Raw genomic sequence first — 24,672 nt, 5'->3', positions numbered from 1 at the left:
CCACCCTTCTAGAGGGAGAAGACATGTTGTTGCTGACTATCCCGGTTAAAGTTAACCAGAGCCCCAGCGTCACAAAATGGACGCTGCTGCCACAGACACAAGTCTGACCTCCTGCTGCTGGGAGTGCTTCCAGTGACGGAGGTTTGGACAATAGGTTTCCTGCCTGGAGAGGTGCGAGCACCACCCCGGACAGGACTTTGTGTATTGGGACAGGGAGGGCTGAATAGAATGAGACACTGCCTGGGGCACACTAGGTGCTCCATGCATACCCCAGTTCAAACTGGTTGCTGGGGCACTCCAGCCCCAGCTCTGGTGCGAAACTGGACAAAGGAAAGGGGGTGTAACCACCCCCCTTCCTGGTCCCACCCATAGGAGGGACCTAAAAAGTAATCCAGCCCCTTTTAGTTGTATAAAGGTAGGAGCTGAGCCCCAGGACTTTAGATTTATCCTGATATCGACTTGAAACTAAACTCTGGACCCTTCGACATTCACCTGAGCTGAAGGCTGAAGAATCTCCCTTGTGGCCAAGGAGTGACCACCCTGGGCAACCAGGCACCATCCAGCAACTCGACGGCTTGCTTTGTCCCCGAGCCCGACAAGACACCGACTCCCGGACCTCTCTGACCCCACTGCACGACTCCAGCACAGCTGAGCCCCGTGGAACCAGGCATCTTGGAAAGCCGGCAACTTGCTAACAGCGCAGCTCCTGAGGCATCCTCGAAGCTGTGCACTGGGGAGTGAGACACCCCGACACCGAGCTCCACCTGCACCGAAGACCAGCCCTCCACACTCCACGAGATCTGCGAGGGGCCCTTCTGCTTGTGTTCGACTCGATGCGTTGTCCCGGTTGCTGGCCCGTTGGCTAGTAGCCCTGTGGCGACTATCCTTTAAAAATCCATCGCTAGTCTGGTTGCTCCAGACTGGCACTTGCTTCCCTGAAAAGGTGAAGGACCTCAGACCCTCTGTGTATCCTGCGTGGGTTGCCTTTGCTTAGGCTTGTTGGCTCCGATCTTGAATTCGACCCCTCCATCTGCGAGAACCTTCATGGGACAGCTCCTCTCCAGCACCTGGTCGTCCTCGACGTCTCCTGGTCCGCGTGGCTGCAAAGACAAGCTTCACGACAGCACCTGATTGCTCCTCGACGACGCCTGGTTCCTTCCTGGTTTCACCCGGTCACTGGCTAGTGACCTAGACTCTGTCCCCTCTGCTTTCAGGTCTTCTTCAACTCCGATCCACCCTTGGATCCACCCGGACATCTTCCTCCTGGTCGCCTGCAGCACCTTCTTCCAGGGCTCCATAGATAACAACGAGAAAACCCGACACACTTTGACACCTATGCCCCCGCAGCCCGTGGGTGAGGTAACGCGAGTACTTCGGTGCTCCTGTAGGGATTGACTATCCTAGTGTCTAGTTTTGTTAGTTGTGTAATCCTAGTTAGACCGGAAATGTCCTAAATCTTCAATTACTTACCTTTTAAGTTCCTATTGACTTTCTATTGACTCTCGCGTGAGTGTACTGACACTGCACGCGCCGCCTGTGGGCCTCCTACTCCTAACCTAAGGGTCAGATAGTGTAGCCCCAGCGATTCTCTAGGCCCTAGGCCTTTCCTTTTCCCCGAGTCGTGGTTCTTATACCACTTACTTAGTATATGGTTTTACACGCCCCTAGGGCCTAACAGTAAATTATGCTATTTAAAGTATTTCTAAGAGTAACTTGTCATGTGCTTTTGCCACTGATCTCATAAAGAGTTCAGAGTAGTGTGTTAGTAAATAAATACATATATATTTTATATATATCCTGTGTGGTGTCCTTTCATTTGATAATCAAGGGGTTACATATGGTAAAACAGTTGGCTTTACACGCCCTCAAGAGCCTTTTAGCCTAAGACTGTTCTGTCCACGCTACCACTAGGATAGCTGGTCTATAAGGTTGACTTACAACTATCACCATAAGGGTTGTTTGGACTGGTGCAAGGTGTTCACTAGAATAGTGAACATCATATACCAGGCCAACTTCTCACAGTTACTTGCTCATTTAAGTGAAATGAGGGTGCCAATTTGGCATAAAGGTGTGGGTTAGTCCTGAGAGAAACAATATATTGCATCTTTCGGCTATGGTAGTTGATTCCTTGTCCTTTTGACCAGTGTGAACACCCTGAACTTAGGGCACAAGTTACTACTTGTGTAACGATATATCTGTAAGAGACATCAGTTAGTGATAGATTCCTTACCTTAGAATATCCCCAGGCGTCAGACAGGATCCGGAATTTTTTGCGTAGCAGTACCCTTGCGCGTCGGTAGCCGTCTGCGGCTCCGCGTCCGTCAACGGCGTCGTGGGCACCGTGATGACGTCGTCGGAGTACTTAGACGTCAGTTCTTAGACACAGCTTTTCCGCGACAGAAGCGCCGAGCCATGTTAAAACCCAACACTGGTGCCATTGAAACTAGGGCCCTGAAAGGGGATGACCTTAACCCTAGATATCGGTTCGCAGAACGGGGAGGATGGGTGGGTCGGTAAGGAATCTAACACTAACTAATGTCTCTTACAGATATATTGTTACACAAGTAGTAACTTGTGCATCTGAAAGAGACACGTTAGTGATAGATTCCTTACCTTAGAATAGATTCCCCAGCAATACCAACCCCGGTGGTGGGTCTACGAACCAATAATCACACCAGAAAGTCCTGGAGGACGGAACGGCCAAAGGAACCATCGGTCCGGACTTGACTGTCCAGGCAGTAGTGTCTTGCAAACGTGTGCAGCGAGGCCCACATAGCCGCCTGGCAAATGTCCTGCAAGGGCACTCCCCGGCCCAGGGTAGTTGTAGTCGCCGTGGCCCGGATGGAATGAGCCCGCAATCCAACAGGGGGCTCCTTTCTAACCAAGGAGTAACATGCCTGGATACACAAGATGATCCACCGAGAGATGGTCCGCTTGTGTACCGCTTTTCCCTTCTTAGCGCCCACGTAACCAACAAAGAGTTGGTCATCCACCCGGAACTGGCGTGTGCGATCCAATTAGAATGAAAGCGCACGTTTTGGGTCCAGACGGTGGAGCCGCTCTTCCTCTTTAGAGGTATGCGGTGGCGGAAAGAAGGTGGGCAAGGTGATAGACTGCCCGATATGGAAGGCCGTGACAACCTTAGGCAGGAAAGATGGCTTAGTACGCAACACAACCTTGTCCGGATGGATAGAAAGGAAAGGGGGTGTACATGAAAGAGCCTGGAGCTCACTCACTCTCCTGGCAGAGGTGATGGCAACCAGGAAAGCAGTCTTCAAAGTAAGAAGACGGAGAGGACAGTAGCTCAAAGGGAGCGCACATCAGAAACGTAAGAACCAGGTTCAAATCCCACTGAGGTATCACAAACGGAACAGGAGGGAACATGAGTGTGATGCCCTTTAGAAAACGAGTTACAATAGGGGACTTGAACAAAGAAGGTTGATCAGGCAGCCTTAGGAAGGCTGAAAGGGCAGAAAGGTAGCCCTTGATAGTGCCCAGAGCAGAGCCCTTCTGGGCAAGAGAAAGAAGGAAGAGAAGAACCTCAGAAAGAGGGGCAGCAAGATGATCTACAGCCTTTGCTGTGCACCACGGATGGACTCCCGGAGCTCCGATGGCTCCGCTCCCGCGACCGGTCCCTCGACCTCCGTCCGGACCGGGACCTTTCCTGGCGCGGGGCCGACTGACGGAGTTCGAGTCGCTTGCGGGACCGCTCCGCCTAGCTTTCGAAGTCAGGGCCTGGCAGTCGGAACAGGTCTTGTCGTCGTGGTCGACGCAGAGACAGTGGAGACACCGACGGTGAGGGTCAGTGACCGACATCAGTCGGTCGCAGTCCTCACAGGGTTTAAAACCTGGCATCCCTATCGGCACCGTCCGGAGTCGAAGACTCGATGAAAGAAACGATCAAAAAAGTTTAGTCAAAAAAGACTAAGGTACCACTTTTTCCGGATCTGCGCTGCTGGCGCGGAAAAAAGAATAACGGACGTCAGCACGCGGAGGCGGCGTCTAAGTACTCAGACGACGCCATCACGGCGCCCACGACGGAAGCGGAGCCGCAGACGACGCCTACCGACGTGCAAGGGTACTGCTACGCAAAAATTTCCGGATCCAGTCTGACGCCTCGGGATATTCTAAGGTAAGGAATCTATCACTAACGTGTCTCTTTCAGATTCGGTAGTCAAAAATCTTGGCTTAAATTTGTTGCCAGGTTCAAATTTACCTCCTAAATCTCTTCAGATGTATTAACCGTGCTGTAACAGCCAAAAAACAGATCTATTTGCAACCTCCCTTTGGCATTTAATGACTTTCCCCCGTCAGTATCTTGCAGGATTCCGATGTCTTACTCCTATTTACTTTTGAGTTAGTCTAATGGAGGCTGGCAATTATTGAGCAACATCCTATAAATGTGTGATACGGCATGTTTATGGAGGGGTGCAATAAGCAATCTATATTCTAATAGAGATTTATTTGTAATGTCCTGTATTAAGGCAGTGAAGTCGGCTAAAGCATGCTGGACTTGCAGTATTGGGAATCATATTGTTGCATAAGTTCATTGAATGTTATCATGTCTTGGGTTCCCCATACATCTCCAATCTTGGATATGCCCAGGAGGCCACATTTATGAAAACCCTGAAGTCTCATCAGGTCAGCCAGGATCTCGGAATCCCATACTAGTATCTTCTGAATGATTTTGTCCTACCAATTCATTTCTCGATTCGCCCTCTTCTAAATACCAATGACCTTAGTCGGAGTATAAGTAACAGTGTGACCAGCCAAAGATTTATGCTAGTTAATGGTCAGGCAAATATCAAAGACTTCCAGAACCCTGGAAATGAAATGTATGCATCTGGCAGGTAAAGAATGATGCCATCCGCATATAGAGAGATTAGATCTTCCCGTTCCTTGTCCCAGCAGATCCCCTTATGAGGGTGTTCCTCCTCATGCGCTCCACAAATGTTCTATTCCAAACGCAAACAAGGGGGATAGTATACAACCTACAAAGGTTCGATTACAAACGCAAAAAATAAGGGTTTCGTATTCGATTACAAACGCAAAAACAAGGGTTTAGTATACAACCCTATCTTGTGCCACGGTCCAACGGGAATTCTCTTGAGAGAATATCGTTCAATGTATAGCAGTTGGATCTATGCCCTGAATTCGGGACCCAATCCAATACTTTTGCAACACAGGGACCAGATAAGGCCATTTAAGGAAGTTGAATGCCTCTCTGCATCCAGGGACAACAGAATCACTGGTTCCTGCATCAACTCTCTCCTACGTTCCTACATCAACTCTATTCAATGTAAGACCTCTAAGAGACTCCTAAGGTTATGATGGGTTGATCTGTGTGGCATAAAGCCGGATTGATCCACAGCTACTAACTTTTTGATGACTTGTAATAAATCGATTAACCAACACTTTAGCTAGTATTTTGGCTTCCTTATTAAGTAAAGAAATAGTCATGTGTGAGGCATAATCCTCCACCAATTTCCAGCTTGTTTTAAAATTGTGTGGTAGGCATATCTCCCTCTGGGCGAGCCAAGAACCCCTGACGAAGAGGTTCACTAAGTTTCCCCATTGAAAACCCTTTAAGAATTTCTGGGAATCCATTAAGTCCCCAGTGTCTCCCCTGTTTGTTGTTTTACAGCCTTCTCTACCTCCAGCTTTCAATTCAGCCCTTCTTGATCTTCTTGAGTGAGACTGAGAATGTCTCTTAGAAACTCCCAGACCTCTGTGTCAATAACCTGTTCCAGGGATAATACAGTTGCGATAAATGGATTTCATAGGCTTTTGCAATATCGGGTGAAGACTCCCCAGTTGGGGATTTGACTCTTCAAACCTACTTATTTCCCACCACATACGACGTGTGCTGTTTTGCACAACAGAGTATCCTAGCTTCGTCCTCTAACAGCTGCCGATATTGCTAACTCACGGTTATTAGGTGGGCCAAGTCTGGTTGGTTAGATAATCACCTTTCCATTGGATTCAGCAATTATCCTGAAAGACCATTCTGTATGCTTCCCAGAAAGTTATCCCAGACTCACCAACCCTACATTTGCTGCCATGTAAGTCTCAGTTGCTTCCTGCTGGGTTTTCTTAGTCTCCCAATCTTTAATGTCATATGGATCCAAACTCCACTCCACCGGCTCTAATTTCATATTGGTATGGAATTTTGTGCAGAATGGGGAGATCCCTCTCGATAAGAAGTGTGTGTCACAATATCTACCCATGTGAGCCACTGGCACCATAATGTAATAGAGTCTCAACATTATCTGCATATTATTGGGCATGTAAGAGAACGGTTTCACATTGGAGTGTTCCCCCCCTTAAACCCAGGGCATTTGCTAAATCTCTCAAATTGGTTATGCCTTGTTGACTGGTTTTCATGACCCTATCGAACTTTGGGCTGAGTGGTTAGGTTGTGGTCACCGAACATCTAGCGCTTGCAGGATCCACCTCTACATCTTCAAGGCTTGTGCCTGGAGAACAGGGGGAGGATACCAGGACACCACCAGAAACATACTTCCATTCCAGTCCCAGAAGAATACTGCTCTGTAGCAAACCTCCGGGTTGGTCCATTTTTGTGTTCGTGTCAATGGAAAAGATCTAAAAGCCTGGATTCCTACCCCTCGAGAACCAGTATTCTTAACTTAACTCTCCCTAGGAAATCACATTTATCACCCACTAAATGGGTTCCTTGTAATATCAAATCTCGGTTTTACCTGTAAAGGAAATTCTCCACGACGACTCTTGATATTATGACTCAGTCCATTAACATTCCATATCATTAATGTCAGTATAAACTTTTAGGCCTGCCACTTGGTGTCATAGCAATGACTTATTTAATGTCTCCTCCCTATTTGCGAGTCCTCTCTTCCGCAATACATCTGGGTAGATTTCCTAATTCCGATATGTGACCCCCTAATCATCCTAAATCCCCTACACACTTTACCATACAAGTCATGCTGTGGGCTCAGAACTATCCAGTTTCCCAAAGCATGATATGTCTCCCCCTTCCCCCTCCTCCCCACTAAACAGAAATGTAATAAAATATTTTCATTATCCATTGAGCTGGTTTCAAATGACTTGTTAAGTCTCAGTTCTACCTCTAATCTTACTGGCTTCTTTAATTCACTGCTCTACCCCACCGCCGTCTTAATTATTTCCCATCAATATTCTTCAAGAAAGAGCAGGATTTTCTAAGCTAGGATATCTTCCTGGGTTATAAATCATTGCTGGGGGGGGGGGGGGAGGAGGGGCGTGGTTCAAGCAGCATGGACGGCATCCTGAAATATCTTTCACCCGGACGACCCTGGCACCTCTGTGGTTGCGGCTGGGGCCCTACAAGCGGTGGGGGGCCCTGTGAGGGGGAGGGACTGATCTACGGCCTGGTATCGGCCACTGGGACGAGCGCCCGACTGCCTGATGAGCGAGAACTATCCGAGGCCGGGAATGCGGCCTGCAGGAGGCCGGAGATTCGCCTGCACCCGCCCGAGTCACGGCTGGTACCCGGAGACGGCGATCCAGCTCTTGACTGCTCTAGTGATCCTGGCTGAGCCGGAGGAGGTACCCCTTGCCATCGGGGGCCTCCTGGAGTGCATTGGGTCCCTACATCGCCGCACCAGCGCTTGGGTGCGACGCGGACTGAGAGGTGCGCCGCGAGGCGTCTCCATGTAGGAGTGCTAGAGGGGCTTTGTTCTGTGGCGGCCGCCTAGAGGCATAGGGCAGTCACGTCCCACTCCCTGTGGAGGATTATCCTGTGAGGGCAGGCAAGAATCGAACGCGGCTCCCTGCTGTGAAGAGGAATTATCATCAGGGAAATGACTATAGTAGTCGTTAATCATGCTCCTGAGATCCGATACCAGCAAAAGAGGCATGGACACAGACTCCTTTCTGACATCAGGTGCATTATCTACCTCCTCCTCGTAATCATAGGCTTCTTGAAAAGCCTCAATCTTTTAAACCAGTCAGGGGGCGATCTTTAAAAGAGAAATCCTCCTGCACTTCTGGGTATTCCTCCTCATCCGTGTCCTGGCTTTTGATTTTCAACTGAGAAAGGCTGTAAACGACACCATATGGACTTTCCTCTTCAGACTGCTGCATCTCAAGAAGGTTTGAAGGAGGCAGCGGAGAAATATTTGTCCAAGATGTAAATTCAACGTTGCCGGATTGCCACAATCGACGGAGCGATCTTATATTAGAAATCGTCGTCAGTTATCTGTTCATTGCAGACTTCGCCATACCCGTCGTCGAGGTAACCGTTGACGGTGTTGTCTGCATGATATTCTAAAACAAAAAACGGAGCACGATGTAACAATGCATCGTATCACATATAATTCAGATGTCAACGGTGAGATTACGGTGTGAATTTTGTGAAGATACTTAAGGGTATTTGTGAAAAAACGGTGGGGTGAAAAGGATAAATAAAAGCTGGAGTGATGTTAAAAGAACCAAAAAGAAAAGAACATTGTCTTTAAATGCTGTTAAATGGGCTGTGTTCATACTTTAAAGTGACGGGGAAGGAAAAAACAAGAAAATGCTGTGTATAATATGATGGAACACAATATATGCATGCTCCTACAAATCGTGCTTTTAACCGGTGCAGGATCGCTTAAGTGTTCAGTGTGAGAACGCGGTATTAATGTCCACCGTTGACATCTGAATTATATGTGATACGATGCATTGTCACATCGTGCTCCGTTTTTTGTTTTAGAATATCCCCGGATGAAGGCAGTGTATCTGCCGAAATGTATCGGGATAATAAAAGATTGAATATACAACTACGCTACATTTTGTGAAATGATGGATACATCATACATTTGAATGTCTTTTGTGATAACAAAATTCTGAATAAGAATAAAATAATAGTGGAAATCAACGTTTTTGTTTCAACTATTAATTTTACCAAGAAGAAACCTTCCTTCTGGAGGACTTTATTGATGCCCGGGGGACATATCCCACAGATGTGGGAATGCATCCGACTTGAAGTGCATGGATTTGCCAGTAGGTACTGGCTGCTACCCATTTATTGCCGAGGGCTTTATCTTTATTCGTTGTACCTTGTGATGATGCTGGCAGCGGCCCGATTGGCCGACCATTAGTCCCCTTGTGTATTGCTACCTGGTGTCAGGTGGCACCGTGTTCATACCTGTGATAAGATCCGAACGTGTTTGGCGTAATACATGTGCTGTTTTTCACCTAAACTGGTGTGGTCTCTTTTTGTAGTGTGCCTTGTGTGTCGCCTGTGTGTACTGGGTGGATGCTTTATACATGTCCTCTGGAGTTTGGCACGCCCACTCTGCACCAGGCTACCCCATTTCTAACACTCCACCTTTGCGTTTAGAGGAGATGTGAGCCTTAGAATCACCCTCAGAGTCTGAATCTGAAGTGGCTTATTTCTTCTGAAGCCACAATAATAACCTTGCCTCTCTATCCTTAAGTGTCTTAGCTGAAAAAGTCCTGCAATGTTTGCACTCCTTAGGGACGTGCTTTGGATACAGGCAGTATAAACAAATCCTTGTAGGGGTCCTCAGAAAAAGATCTGGCCTTCCCACAGGACCTACATGGTCTGAACAGTCTCTTTTTAGAGCTTTCCAGAGGAAAAGCTACAAATACGGGTCAAAGGTTCAATCAAGGAAACAAACTGAGCAAAGCTCAGGGAGACTCCTCACACGCTGGTGGTTGGAAATCTGAGGTATGGTGGCTCTGCTGGGGGAGTGTGATCTCAGGGCTGGCATCTCATTGGATAGCATTTGGACCACATAATGATGGTATTGGGCTACCAAAGTTTATGCTTATCTATGGCATCTAGGCAGTTTTTTCTTTTTACTGCTATTTATTTCATTTACTGTGAGACTCCCACCATGACGACGGGGAAGATACAACCATGTGAACCTATGAAAAATTCACTACTGGAGAAATACAGTGATCGGTTTACAGGTAAGTGGAAGTTTGTGGGAGTTAGTATTCGGTTAGAACCAGGGTTCCCCCAGGGTCAAGGAAGCCAGGGATGTGGAATTCCTATAGCCCGACACCCAGGACATTGTTTGGGGTCAAGGCTAACAAGTTTACATGTGTATTTTGTCCTTGGGACAGGTAGGCCCAACTGCCTACAGCGCAAACCCTTTGGCTGCCAGTTTACATTAACACATTATGGATCACAGAAGAGCATTGTCTGCAGTTAAGGGAATATTTGTATCCATGTGTTAATGCTGCTCAAATTAGTACTTATGGTTCATTAATGCAATACCTTTATTATTAGGGTGAGCGCTCTAAGTAAATGTAATCTCAGACTGCACTACTGACAGTGTTTCCAGTAAAAAAAAAAAAAAGTGTACACACGTTTTCAAAGTTTAGCAATATGAGGCTATGTATAATGCTCCCAGAATTCTCTGATTGGATGCAAATATTTACAGAAGCTTGAAAGCAAGCTTGAGGAATTGTTGCTTTCAAAATAAAATGTTAAAATGCAAGTAGGAAAAAAAACATTTGGCAAAAGTACTGTTAAATCTTAAGTATGAATTTCTTTGCAACATCATATAGTAAAATGTGTTTATGTATGCTAGCATTTCACAAAGGTATTCATAATGGAAATATCAGTGAAACCAGTTTCAATAAGATTGTGGAAACATTAAAAATAAACAAGCATTGGCAAATCCAGCTGGTCTGAAATTGATGGTCAGTGTTTTGGTTTTGTCAATGTGTGACTCGCTTTGCATTTGTGTTTGTAAAACCTTATTGTTGTGGGGGATGGAGGGGGGAAGAGAGAAAGCGAGAGAAAGAGAAAGAGACAGAGAGAAAGAGACAAAAAGAGAGAGAGACAGAGAGAAAGAGACCAAGAGAGAGAGAAAAAGAGAGAGAGAGAGAGAGCGAGACAGAGAGCGAGACAGAGAGAGAGACAGAGAGAGAGAGAAAATTTTAATAAACACAAAAGGTCATGGTTAACACCAGAACCAACTAGGGGCCTAAATATTAAAGAAAGTCTCAAAAGTGCACCCCTTGTATCGGTCCTGGCATTAAGTGCAGATATACAAGTTTCGTGAATTCATAAAAATTTACACAAGTAGGCCAAGAAATATTTGTGCACTGCATTTTAACATGAGCAAATATGCATGTGTAGATTTGCTCATGTGAAAATGTTTGCAAGTTCACTTTGCCTCCAACCACTTTTTCCCAACTCTGGAAGAAAAATTTATTTCTTTTTAATGTTTATTTGCATTTTCATCATAAAAACAACAAAAAAGAAATAAGCATTGCAGTGCTGTACTATGAGGATTGGGTCGACATGGCTGGGTTACATTTACGTCCATTAATCCTGGGGCCTTCAAAGTGTCATCTACATTATAGAACACCAGGAGAGACAAATAAACGAAGACATTTCGGCACCTCCACTCCACACCAGCTCTATACAATACAATTTTGGAGTAGTCTCATTAGTTACACAGAGCATGTATTCGATACATTAATCATCTACATTTCTTGAATTCAACCAGGTTACGTATGGTTCCCAGAAATCCTTGGGTCGGGATCTGGTTGGTTGGAGCTCCCAATATGTGGAAAGCTGTGTGCTGCAGTAAGTGACTGGTGTAATCCTGTCTTTGGCTAACGGGGGCCGCATTGCACCCCAGTGCAGCACTATCTGCCTTTTTGCCATCAGTAGGAGCAGTGAGGGCAGCTTGCGCAATTTGGGGGGGCACGGTCTCCAGCACTCCGAGCAGGGATGTGAGTGGTGTAAGGGGGAGGCCCTGGCCGGTTATGTCCTTAATGTGTTAGTAAACCTCCAACCAGAACTGCGCTACGGGCCTGCAGCTCCTGGACAGGTGTGTAAAGTTAGCAAGGGGGGAGCCGCATCTCCAGCAACTATCGTCTTCCCTTAGTCCCATTTTGTGCAGGTGTATAGGAGTGCGATATAGGCGATGTAAGAATTCGAAGTGTCGGATCTGGAGGCGATATTTGGGCGCCAGGTGCTCTAGCTGCTGGCAACTCAGCTTCCATTGTATGTCTGTGAGGGGGGAAAACTCTGGAAGAAGTTTCACACCTGCAATTATCAGGAGTAAAGTTCCAAACTTTCTCAGTATGGGATAAGAGTTGGTGAAAATCCTTAAACATACAAGCGAGTAGGTTTGCACAGATTCAAAAGGGCAGTCCAACCCTGAAACTATTGCTTACCACTGCCTTCAGCCCCAGTATGTAGATCTGCGGAAACATGGCAATATAAGGGAATGGCTAGTATCCAAACCCTACTATGGTATGAGCCTGGCTTAATCAGAGAGGCTATATCAGAGCTCTTATATAATGAGATTACTGCCATAATTTGTTGCCGCATTACATGGCACAAAAGGACAAGTAGATTTTGTTAGAGGACAAGTAGATTTATGAAGTAACCTGCCCCATGGACAAGTAGATATTTTTTATTAAACTCTACACCCCTAGGCACACTCTCAGACCACCCTCAGCGGTACTAGGGTGGCAGGGTGCAGAGTGCTGAGGCCAAATGTTATCCAATGGGGGGGTTAGGGGCCTACGGTTGGTGGCTACTCACGAGCAGGCCACATGGCTGTGGGAGCAAAGCTCCTGGTGTTGGGCTCCGAGCAAAGGCGGATTCGAGTTGGCACACAAGGTGCACCCTGAGCGGCGCACGGGCGGCTGGGCACAGTGTGGTGTTTTGCCATTAGGTGCCCTGTTTTGAATGGGGATTGCAGGTTTTTTTTTTTTAGCTGCAGCCTCGGTCCAGGAAGACTTCCAAGAGGAACCAACAGCTCAGCAGGTAAGTTGGAGCGCTAGGGAAGTAGGTGCACCCCGGGTTCCCTTCTCCAGGGCACAGGGCGCTGGATGTTGGGGTGTCTTTTGAAGTCGGATTTCAGCTTGCCAGGCCAATCTCGGTTTGGGTGGGGGGGGGGGGCGGGGTTTAGGAGGAGTGGAGGTTTCCATGCAGTGGCTGCAGGCAACGTCGGGAAGTCCTGGATGGGTCAACCCACGGTGGATTTTTGGCGCAGGATCTCTGGAAACTGCAGATGGGCATGTAAGGCTAGGGCCAATTCAGTTCTTCTCTGCAGTCTCCTCTGCTGGGCATCTTCTTTCGCCCTTCTTCTTAGGTTGCGGGAATCTATCTTCTTGGTTCAGGGCTGCCCCCTAAATGCTGTATTTAGGGGGCGTTTCAGGGGTCTCGAGGTCAGTAGCCAGGGGGGCGACTGACCCGTAGGGTGACTACACCCATGGTGTGCTTACCCCACGTGGGGTAAGCACACCACAATCCCTAATCCTGATTGCAAGATGGCAGGCACTGAAGGGTGGGCTTCACCTCACCTTCCCCACTTGAGGGGTGGGGTTGACAGAGGTGGGTACACATTCTGGGCTGTGCTAATTTTTCCAGCCTGTCTTCCTGCCAAAAAGGAGGGGAGACAGGAAGGGGGCCTGCTCCTGATAGCAGGAGAGGCTGTGCGTTCGTAACAAAGCCAGGAAGGCATTTGAAGCTCCCCTGCCATAGATGGCTCTTCCTGGCACGGGGGAGATGTGATGGCTTTGTTTCTGGGCTCAGGGAACAAAGGCTCCAGATACATGTCTTGTGCTGGCAGGTTGGTGTGTATCGGTCAGGGAATCCACCAGAAACTGGTTGTTTTTCAGGGCACATCTATAAGATGTCTGAGTGCATTTTTCATTAAATCCCACACTGGCATCAGAGTGGGTTTAATGTGCTGTGAAGTTTGATACCAAACTTCAGTTTTCAGTAAAGCCATTATGGTGCTGTGGAGTTCGTAAAGACAAACTCCCAGCACCATATACTCTTAATGGCATTACTGCACTTACAATGTCTAAGGATGGACTTAGACACTGTAGGGGTACAGTGCTCTTGCACCTGTACCCTCACCACTGGTATAGTGCACCAAGCTTGAGGGGTGGCTGACCTATGCCAGGGCAGTGGGTTGTAGACATGGCACACAGGGATGTGTCCAATGTCGACTCTTCACTTTGTTCTGCACCAAAACACGCAGCCTGCAATGGCAGTGTGTGTGTGTGTGTGTGTGTAAAGGTACAGGCCCTCTAAGGTTGGCACAATAAGTGCTGCAGCCCTTAGAGGCCGTCCCTGGCCACAGTGCCCATGGCACCTTTTACAAGGGACTGACATGTGGTCAGAGAGGTGCCAATTGGGGGTACAAGGTACAGTTTTGGGAGAGAACACAGGCCCTCGGAACCTGATTGGCAGGGACCCCGGGCACATCAAGTCAAAGTCCATCAGTAGTCTGGCAAAAAGTGGGGGGGGGGGGTTACTGCAACAGAAACCCAGCTCCCTACAGTGGGCATCTCAGATTGCCTCATTGTCTTAACTCCAGCTTCATGGGCTCATCTTGCCCTGGTCGTGCCCGCTGGGTGCCATTTTGCATGCCACCCTCTAGCTGGGCCACAAGCAGCTCTGTTTTCAGGCTAAATTACGGCCTCCCTGTGGATAATGGGACTTAGAAGTGGGCCCTCACATCACAGGCACCACTTCTCTGCACTAGTGCCCAAGGAAACCACAGATGTTCACAGGTTTCGATCTTCAGAGGCAGGAGCTTGCGACCCTGCTCCGCATCTTTACTTTGGGCCACCTCTTTACGGATATGCTTGGTAGGACGCCCGATTGTGGCCACTAATGCAATGTTTCTTTCCACTCAATTGCTGATGTCTTGCTATCCAGCGGAAAATTCATGAATTCTCTGACCACACAGCTGGAAAAAATAAATATTGCCTGCAAATCTTTCTAACAATGAGGATACCGCACACAAAGAACAGTGCTCAATTAATATTTTACAGCTTAATGTGGTATGTGAAGCAAGTAAGGTGGTACTTTGTAAGTTGCCATCTCAATAGGGTCAAGTTCTTTTGAGCTAGACAAATACAACACTTCTCCTACAAGAGTGATCTTCTGCAGCCAAGCGGTCAAGTGAAGAGATGAAGGTGCAGATAATAGCCTTTAATAATTTCTCTATCAAATGGTCACCGTAGCAAAGCTTCAAGCAGTTTACCTCGAACTGTGCACATGCTAGAGGGAGAATAGAAACCCAAGTCTAATGTACCTCCAGTACAAGCCACCTCAGTCTCCAGACGACCTAGAACTTGTTAGGAGAGAAATTACTTCTTCTCTGCTTCAGAAGGTGTGACGTTTTTAATCACTCCTCCAATCCAGAAGTAGTGAATCTTCCAGTTTTGTCCAGTTTTTACAGTCTCAGAACCAAACAGCTATCAAGTCAGCTGATTGGTCCCAAGTGATTTATGGATTGTTTTTAGACCTAGCTCAATATTGGTTCCTGTTGCATGGGAAGAACAAAAGTTACTTACCTGTAAACTGTGGTTCTCCAGTATTGGTGTCTTTCATAGATTCACATGCTTGAATATTACCCGTCGTCTAAGTGGGAGTCCCACGGTACATAAAATAGTAGTAACATATGCATGTATACATGAAAAATATCATACATAAAAATATACATACATATAATGTAATAAATTGCAAATTCTAAAAGTTCCATAGAACATAATAGGCCCATTGAAAAGCCTAAGGGAGAACTCACTTTAGTAGCATATTAGTGTCATTATGTGTTGGTCCACATTCCAGCCAATCAGGCTGTAGCCTCCTCTAGAACCTTCTCCTCAGAAGCCCAAGTCCTCAGATTTTCGTAGCACAAAGTAAGTAAATAGTGCCTGAGGAGAAAGAGCCTCTGAGGGGAGGATGGGAGGGTCGCATGTGAATCTATGAAAGATACCAATACTGGAGAACCACAGTTTACAGGTAAGTAACTTTTGTTCTTCTCCAGTATTAGGGGTGTTTTTCATAGATTCACATGCTTGAATAAGAGTAGAAAGCAGTAAAACATCACATAAGTCATAAAGGTGACATACAAAGCAACTAAGGTAAACATATTAGACAACATGCAATAAATACCAAAACATTATTAGCAAAAAACCTTTATGACTGGAGGCGGGTAGCAACAGAGGCTCACCTTTATTGGAAAAGATTCCGCAGCATCGCTTGACCTACTGCCGCATCCGCGGCGTCTGTTGATTGCAGGCAGTAGTGTTTCGTAAAAGTATGGCTGCTCGACCAAGTAGCAGCTCTGCAGATCTGTCTTAGGGGTACCCCCGCAAAAAGGGCAGCCGAAGAAGACACCGCTCTAGTTGAATGAGCACGAACTGGAGCAGGAAGGTGCTTCCCAGCCCGTTGGTGGCAAAAGGATATGGTAGAGGATATCCACCTGGTTATGGTCTGTTTGGTAACAGGTTGTCCTTTGCAAATTGGGCCATACGCCACAAACAATTGATCTGACTTTGATATTTGCAGTTCGTTGAATGTAGAATTTGAGACAACGTTTCACATCTAATGAATGTAATGACCGCTCAGCTGGAGTTTGCGGAGCAGGAAAGAAAGTTTTCAGGATTACAGGTTCGTTGAGATGAAAGTCACTGGGAACCTTCGGGATGAACTTAGGATTAGTTCGCAATGTCACAGCCTCATTGGAGAATTGCAGGAAAGGAGGCTGTATGGTAAACGCCTGTATGTCACTGACACGTCTTGATTGTCAGGGCGAGCAAGAGAGCAACATTCCATGTGAGAAATTTTAGATTTGCAGAGTGGATAGGCTCAAATGGAGGTAGAAGTAGTTGAGACAAGACCAAATTTAAGCGCCAAGCAGGCGGAGGGCGACGGATAGGTGGAAACATCCTAAAAAGGCCCTTGTAAAATTGCTTAATGATCCTCGAGGAACATAGAGATGTGGAACCATCATGGCGGAAGCGGGAAATCGCCGCCAAGAACACTTTAAGAGTTGAGTGTGACAGTCCTGATCTCGCCAGGGATAAAAAGAAAGGCAAAATTTGTTCAGGTTTTGCAGTCATTGGGTCCAAATCTTTAGTGTGGCACTAGACACAGAAACGCTTCCACTTTAATTGGTAGGTTTTTATGGTGGATGGAGCGCGAGCACGCGCTAACACCTCCCTGCAGTCCTCGTCGATATTTAAACGTGCAAATTCGTTGTACCCCGGTTCCAGGCATGGAGTTGGAGGTATGCCGGATCCGGGTGACAGATTTGTCCCTGCTGCATCGTGAGGAGGTGCGGTAGAGGATGAAGCGGTAGAGGATGAAGCGGTAGAGGATGAAGCGGTAACGGGTCGGACTGCGAAAAGAGGAGCAGGTCCGTGAACCATGGACGTCTCGGCCATTTGGGTGCAATCAGGATGATGTGACAAGGTTGGAACCTCATCCTGTGTAACAGGCGAGGGATCAGAGGAAGTGGAGGGAAAGCATAGATGAAGTCGTTCGACCAATTGATCGAAAATCCATTTCCGCTCGACTCTCTGTGGGGATGCCGACTTGCAAAGCGTCGGCATTTCCTGTTGGCAGCAGTCGCGAAAAGATCCATCTGCGGCTGGCCCCACCGCCGGAAGATGAACTCGACCGTTGGTTGGTTGAGTTCCCGCTCGTGATTGTCCGACGACGCCCGGCTGAGTGAGTCCGCCAGAACATTGGCCACACCCGGCACATGAATGGCTGTGAGATTAATTTGACGTTGAATCGCCCAATCCCATATTTCTTGTGCCAGTTGTGAAAGTAGGAGAGACCTCGTGCCGCCCTGCTTGTTGAGGTAGTGCATGCTGGTGGTGTTGTCCGTCCTCACCAGCAAAGGGTGTCCCTGCACTAATCTCTGGAAGGATTTTAGGGCTAAGAAAATCGCCAAGAGTTCCAGGCGATTGATGTGCCAAGTACGTTGGGTCGCTGTCCACTTTCCTTTCACAGACATGCCGTCGAGATGCGCTCCCCATCCCTCGAGAGACGCGTCTGTTGTAAGCGTCAGAGTTGGAGGTTCGTCCTGGAATGAACGGCCCGCAGATATGTTTGGAGGGTGAGCCCATCACACCAGCGCTTTCTGGATGCGAGGTGTTAGAAGGACCTTGTCCTCGAATGACCCTGACACCTGTTTCCACTGCTTGTCTAATTCCTCCTGTAGAGCCCTCATGTGCAATCTGCAATTTGGGATAAGTTGAATGCACGAGGAAGCCATGCCAAGGAATGATTTGAACGTTCGGACAGAAACGTACAGTTTTGATTGGAGGAACCGCACCATCTTTACCATGCGGTCCTGTCTTTCCTGGGAAACAAACACTTTCCCCTGCCGAGAATCTAGCGAGGCTTCGAGAAAATCTCGCCTTTGTGAAGGATGAAAGTGTGACTTCTGGCAATTGATTGAAAGCCCCAAGGTTTGGAAGAGGGAGACGCAGACTTGAGTGTGCTGCTCCGTTAGGTGAAAAGTTTTGGCCTTGATGAGGCAGTCGTCCAGGTATGGGTAAAATTGGACACCTTGGAGACGCAGGAAGGCAGCTACCGGGGCTAAGATCTTGGCAAAGACCCTTGGTGCTGATCGAAGGCCAAATGGTAGGACTTTGAATTGGAAGTGCAGCTGTCCAACTGTGAAGCGTAGAGACTTCCTGTGTCTGGGGTGGATTGGCACATGGAAATATGCGTCTTGGAGGTCGATCGTTGAAAAGAATTCCCCATGATTGAGATAATTCAAAATTTGAAGCAGAGTTAACATCTGAAAAGTTTTTGAAATGATAAATTTGTTCAGGGCTCGTAAATCTAAAATTGGACGCCATTCCCCCGACTTTCTCTTGACTAAGAAAAATCGGGAATAAAACCCCTTGCCGCGTTGACCTGGCGGCACGACTTCGATGGCTCCTTTTTTGATCATCAATTTCACCTGTGCCAAAAGTTCTTTGAGATGGGGAGAGGGTGACCCCCAAGGAGGACGAGTGGGAGGAAATTTTGTGAATTCCAGGGTATGTCCTTTGGAGATAACGTCCGGGACCCATTGGTCTGAGGTGATTTCGGACCATTTGCAAAAGTACTTTGAGATGCGACCTCCAAGATTTACAGTCGGCAGAAGAAAGGAACTGAGACTGTCACTGTTTTTTATTGTTTGAGCCACCTCTATATGTTGATTTTCGTTGATATGGTCTGGTGGTGAACTGACGATTCTGGGATTGGTAGGAACCCCTCTGTCGGTTATCGTTATAGGTGTTGTACGAACGATATTGACTTGATCCTCGAAAAGTAGAGGAACCCCCGCCTCTACCCCGTGCCCCCCGAAAGGGCCGCTTCTTGTACTGGAGGGTAGCTAAAGACTTTGCAGTGTCGGTGTCCTTTTTGATCGCCTCAAGGGCATCATCAACATGTTTGCCAAACAACAATTCTCCGTCGTACGGCAAGTCCAGGACTCTTGCCTGTACCTCTGGGCGGAATGTGGTAGACTTCAACCAGCCTTGACGCCTCAAGACTGCAGCCCCAGCCAATTGACGAAAACCCGTTGAGGAAATGTCGAGTGCGCAATCAATGATTTCGGATGAAATCAACTCCCCCTCTTGTATAATGGTCTGCGCTTCTGCACGGATGGCATCAGGTAGTTGAGGAATCAGTGCGGCAACCTCGGACCACATCTGGCGGTCGTAACGGCCCAGAATAGCCAAAGTATGAGCCGCCCTCACCGTAGTAGCCGCCATGGTTGTGAATTTCTTTCCTATAGAATCAAACTTGCGGCCTTCCTGATCAGGAGGAGACGCGAGTGGTGTAGCAGGATTGCGTGATCTTTTCTGTGCTGCCTGAGTTATAACCGAATCTGCTTTAGGTTGTGACACCAAACAGGCTGGGGAAGACGCCGGAGCCTTGTATTTCTTGTCCAATCTGGGCAAAACTGCAGGTACAGAATTTGGACGTTCCATTAATTTAAGGCCCTCCTGCCAAATATAATCAACGATTGGTATAGTGTAGGATTGCCTTTGTAATCGGTCCTTAAAATCATACAAGAAGCATTCACTTTCATGCTGTTGTTTTTCGACCGTGAGATGAAAACGTTTTGCAGCACGGATCATCAAATTGTGGAAATTTGCAATATCCACTGGAGGCGATGCTAGAGGTGAGGTGGGCGGAGTGGAAGGTGTTTGAGCCCTGTAATTGTCCCACTCATTCATATCGACGTCATTGTCGGCGTCATCAGTATTGTGAGGATCAGGATCCTCGTCGCCAGTGTCAGGACGAGTACCACCCGGTGACGCGGGTGAAACTGGAGCAGGTGCCTGAGGAAGCTGAGGTTGAGGCTGTGGAGGAGGTGGTGGTGCTGGAGAGGCAGGTGTAGAAGGAGGAAACCTGAGGTTATAGTCATCTAGCATTTGCTGTAGGTTCATGACCAGAGATAGAGGTATCTGTGTAATTGGTTCCAAAGGCACTGGTTCTGATGCATCAACAGGAAATAATTCGTTCCCATCTTCGACGTTATCCACTACATCACCCTCATCACTATACTCCTGGCACTTAATGTGTAAATCAGATGGACTGGATGCCTGTTTAAATAGTTCTTCCCCCTCTGAATCGTTTCCGGATTCTTCCTCACCAGACTGGAACAATTGATCTGGGAGATGAGTTCCACTTCTCACTGGAGTCAGTTGGATGAGAGGTACTCTCCTCAAAGAAGAAGCAGTAACCACTGTATAGATGGCAGCTGTTTTCGGCAAAGGTTGATGAGACGTCAACGAGCCCGTTGACGTAAATGTGGCAGTGTTAGAATCAACCTGAGGCGTCTGCGTCGTCGCCATAGAGGTAATCGGCGCTGAAATTGAAGGTTTTTTCTTCGTCGACGAAGATTTCTTGTCCGTCGACGGAGCCGTCGACGAGATTGGAGCCTTGATCGTCGACGATGATGTAGACTGGATGACAGCCGTCGACGAAGCCGTCGACGATGTTAAGATGGTCGACGGAGGCGCCGTCGACGAGACAACCGTCGACGGGCCCGTCGACGAGCTGCTTCTAGAAGGCTTGATCTTCAGCGACTTTCGCTTTGACGGTCGTCGACGAGATCTTCACAATAGAAGTGATGGGTCTCACCTTCTGGGCCGCCGTCGACGTAGCGCTGGTCGTCGACGTAGCGCTGGTCGACATAGTACATGTCGTCGTCGACGTAGAGGCGACAGTCACTGACTTCGTCGTCGCTGAAGACGTCGACTGACGCGTCGACGAGCCCGTCGACGAGCCAATGCCAGATTTTTTAATGGAAGGCAAGGCTTTGGGCGCAGATGTCAGAGAACCAGGTCCCGTAGACGTGCCCTGAAGCAAATCCTGTGGGGAGACAATCCTGGAGGACTCAAACAGTCTACTCTTCTTCAGAAAAGGAGATGGATCCTCAGTCTCAGACCCACGCTTCTGAGAGGATTTAGAAATAACAGATGATAAACTTTCTACGTCAGAAACCACAGACTCTGAAGTTTAAACTTCTGTAGCCACAGAAGGAGACGGGCCTCTCTATCCCTCAGAGTCTTGGGAGGGAAAGAGAGGCAGTACTTACAGTTTTTCACCTCGTGGTCTGGGTAGAGACAGTAAATGCATTTACTGTGTGGATCCTCGTGGAAAAGGCGCAGTTTACCACAAGAAGGGCAGGCTTTAAATAAAGATTTCTTATTTGAAGACATTTTCTGATGAAAAAACAGTTAGAGTTGAAGAAAACTGAGCAGAGCTCAGGGAGACTCCCTTCACACGACGTGCGGTAGAAAATCTAGGACTTGGGCTTCTGAGGAGAAGGTTCTAGAGGAGGCTACAGCCTGATTGGCTGGAATGTGGACCAACACATAATGAAACTAATATGCTACTAAAGTGAGTTCTCCCTTAGGATTTTCAATGGGCCTATTATGTTCTATGGTACTTTTAGAATTTACAATTTATTACATTATATGTATGTATATTTTTATTTATGATATTTTTCATGTATACATGCATATGTTACTGCTATTTTATGTACCGTGGGACTCCCACTTCGACGACGGGGAATATTCAAGCATGTGAATCTATGAAAGACACCCCTAATACTGGAGAACCAGCAATAACACTGGGGAGGAGGATGGGCATGTTACACTCCTACATGAAGAAATCTACTCTGAACAAAGGAATCAAAAAGTTAGTTTTTGGAGAGAAGCGCCAGGGAAAGGACACATTCATGCATCCGTTGCCCAAGACAGAATCATATTCAAAAAGCACGTTTGAAAGTAAACACATATGCAAAGGCAAGGAAGCCCTGTTATGGGAACTGGACAGCCAAAATGTAATCTCCCCACAGATGTACAGGTAAAGAGGCATGTGCCCTAGACCATAAATTCCCGGACCTCATGACTAGTCACTACACACCCTAGGTGGAGGGGAAATATCCACTCACACCCCTCCCACGCCCATCCCACTCCGTGCCAGTGCACAGCTATGAAAATGAGCAGTGAAATAAAAAGATGGAACCCCTCCAGTAGGCTTGCATGACTGTCTAGCTCATGAGAGGAAAACAGGTCTAATGGAAATAAAACTGAAGGCAAAGCTTTTCTGTACAGTGTAGAGGAGACTTGTAAGAAAGTGCCCGCTTTTTGCATGGTTGCCCCCACTTTTTGCTGAACTGCTGATGTACTTTGAGTGGGCCCTGGGCTCCTGCCAATCAGGTACCCAGGGCCTATGTTCTCTCCCTAAAACTGCATTAAAAACAAGACCCGATTGGCACTCTCTGGTCACAGGTCAGCTCCTGGCAAATGGTACCACAGGTCTCGGAGGGCTGCAGCACTTACTGTGCCACACTTAGAGGCCCTGTACCTTTACACACACACTGCCTTTGCAGGCTGCGTGTTTTGGTGTAGAACAAAGTGAAAAGTCGACATGGCATACATCCCTGTGTGCCATGCCTACAACACACTGCCCTGGCATGGATCAGCCACCCCTCTAGCTGGGAGAATTATACCAGTGGTGAGGGTACAGGTGCATGAGCCTGTACTCCTACAGTGTCTAAACCAATTCTTAGACAATGTAAGTGCAGTAATGCCATTAAGAGTATATGGTGCTGTGAGTGTGTCATTACCAACTCCACAGTACCATAATGGCTTTACTGAAAACGGATACGTTTGGTATCAAACTTTTCAGCACATTAAACTCACACTGACTGCAGTGTGGGATTTAATGAAAATGCACATAGAGGGCATCTTAGAGATGTGCCCTGCAAAATGACCTAACAGTGTCCAGGCTGAGTGGCTGCTCCCCAGCTGCCACCACCAGACATATTTCTGGACCCCTGGGTCGAGAGCCTGCTGCTCTAAGGGGTCTGAAACTATGTACATTCCGGGACAAGGTGCCAGGCCTCCTCCCCTAGGATGGGCAGGGTCCACAAGGGGGAAGCTTCAAAGGCTTGCCGCCTTTATGAGACATCCCAGGCCTTTTGCTGCTCCCAGCAACTGGTCCCCATCGGTTCTGATCCCCACTTTGGGTGGGAGAGCCGGCGGGAAAACCAAGTAAGGAAGGGAGGTGTGAGCACCTTGCCAACTCCACCCCTCAGGTGGGGGAGGCGAGGTGAAGCACAACTCTGTCCCCGCCATCTCGCAGATGGGAAACCCAGCCAACCAGAGTGAGGCATATGCCCCTCTCCCACTGGAGGGTGGGATAATAGGGGGTGTAACCACCCCAAGGAAGGGACCCATTGGTCCCAACCTTTTACTTACCTATAACACCCCTAAATCTAGTGTTTAGGGGCACCACTGAACCTTGCCTCCTTAGACAAGCAACAAGAAGAAAAGAAGAAGGACCGAACTGCAGTGCCAAAGCTAAGAAGAGGAGGATGCCTACTGACTTGGCCCCAGCCCTACCGGCCGGTACCCACCTCGTACCTGCAGAAGCGAAACTCTGGTGTGTCCTGCAGCCAGCAACCTCAAGAACCCCAAAGGCCTGCCCTGCCTTCCAAAGAAAAGACTGTCTCCCGTGAATACCGGATGCGTTCACCTACAGACTCCAGCTCCAGCCAAATTAGCGAATCTGCACCACTCTGCACCCATTGCCCGCAGCCCGAGTGGCCGAACACCACGAGGAGGTCTCCCTGGCGATTCTGACCTGCTTTGAATCTCCCAGCGAAGCATGCAGCCTCTTTCTGGAGTATCCCCCGACCGCGACTGGAGCTGGTAAGAGAAACCAGACGCCTAAAGTCACCCCTGCACCCGAAGTACCACAGCCTTGGATGGCCCAACCAACGGTGTCCCAGCATCCCAACTTACCTCTCTAACCGGCGTTCACCTCCAGAAGATCTTCGTACCCAAGCTTGCAGTCTTTGTTGAAACCGGAGAATCCCCATTGCAATTAGCAGGGCACCAGACGCTGAAAAAGCACCCTGCACCCAGTCGCCGCTGCGTGTGTACTTTGGGTGCTAACTCGGATTCCCCTGTGCCCTGAGCCTAACAGCCGTGGCTTTGCTTCTACAACCCAGTGGCCTGCTTGTAAGCAGCCACCTACCGGAGGCTCCTATCCCCCATTGGATAACATTGGGCCTCAGCACTCTGCACCCAGCCACCCTAGAGCCGCTGAGGGTGTAACAAGAGTGCATCCTTGACCCTGGGGGAACCCTTGTTCTAACACCAGAAACTCCACCCCAGAGACTAAGAACTTACCTGGTAACCGTTAACTTCATTTCTCTCCAGAGGACCCTATTGATTGTTTTTATCTGAAAAATGTTTCAAGTGTGGAGTTGACTTGTATGGAAACCTGAAAAATTACAATTGCGCAAAACTGATTTTACTTACCCTTTCTCTAGAAAAAGTCTCAGTGTGATATCTAGGCATATCACACGGAGTAGAAAAAGTAATCTAAAAAGTAAT

The 24,672-nt window shown here is 47.9% G+C and overlaps 1 protein-coding gene across 5 annotated transcripts in view; it reads right to left on the bottom strand.

Annotated features, from left to right (window-relative positions):
* Positions 1 to 24,672, bottom strand: part of TLK1 (tousled like kinase 1) — a 656,881-nt gene that overhangs the window by 222,801 nt on the left and 409,408 nt on the right. The window lies entirely within an intron of this gene.

Source organism: Lissotriton helveticus, chromosome 3_1 (genome assembly GCF_964261635.1).
Source record: "Lissotriton helveticus chromosome 3_1, aLisHel1.1, whole genome shotgun sequence".
NCBI classification, from domain to species: Eukaryota; Metazoa; Chordata; class Amphibia; order Caudata; family Salamandridae; genus Lissotriton; species Lissotriton helveticus.
The sequence above is the reverse complement of the archived record's forward strand: the minus strand, read 5'-3'. Positions and strand labels throughout refer to the sequence as shown.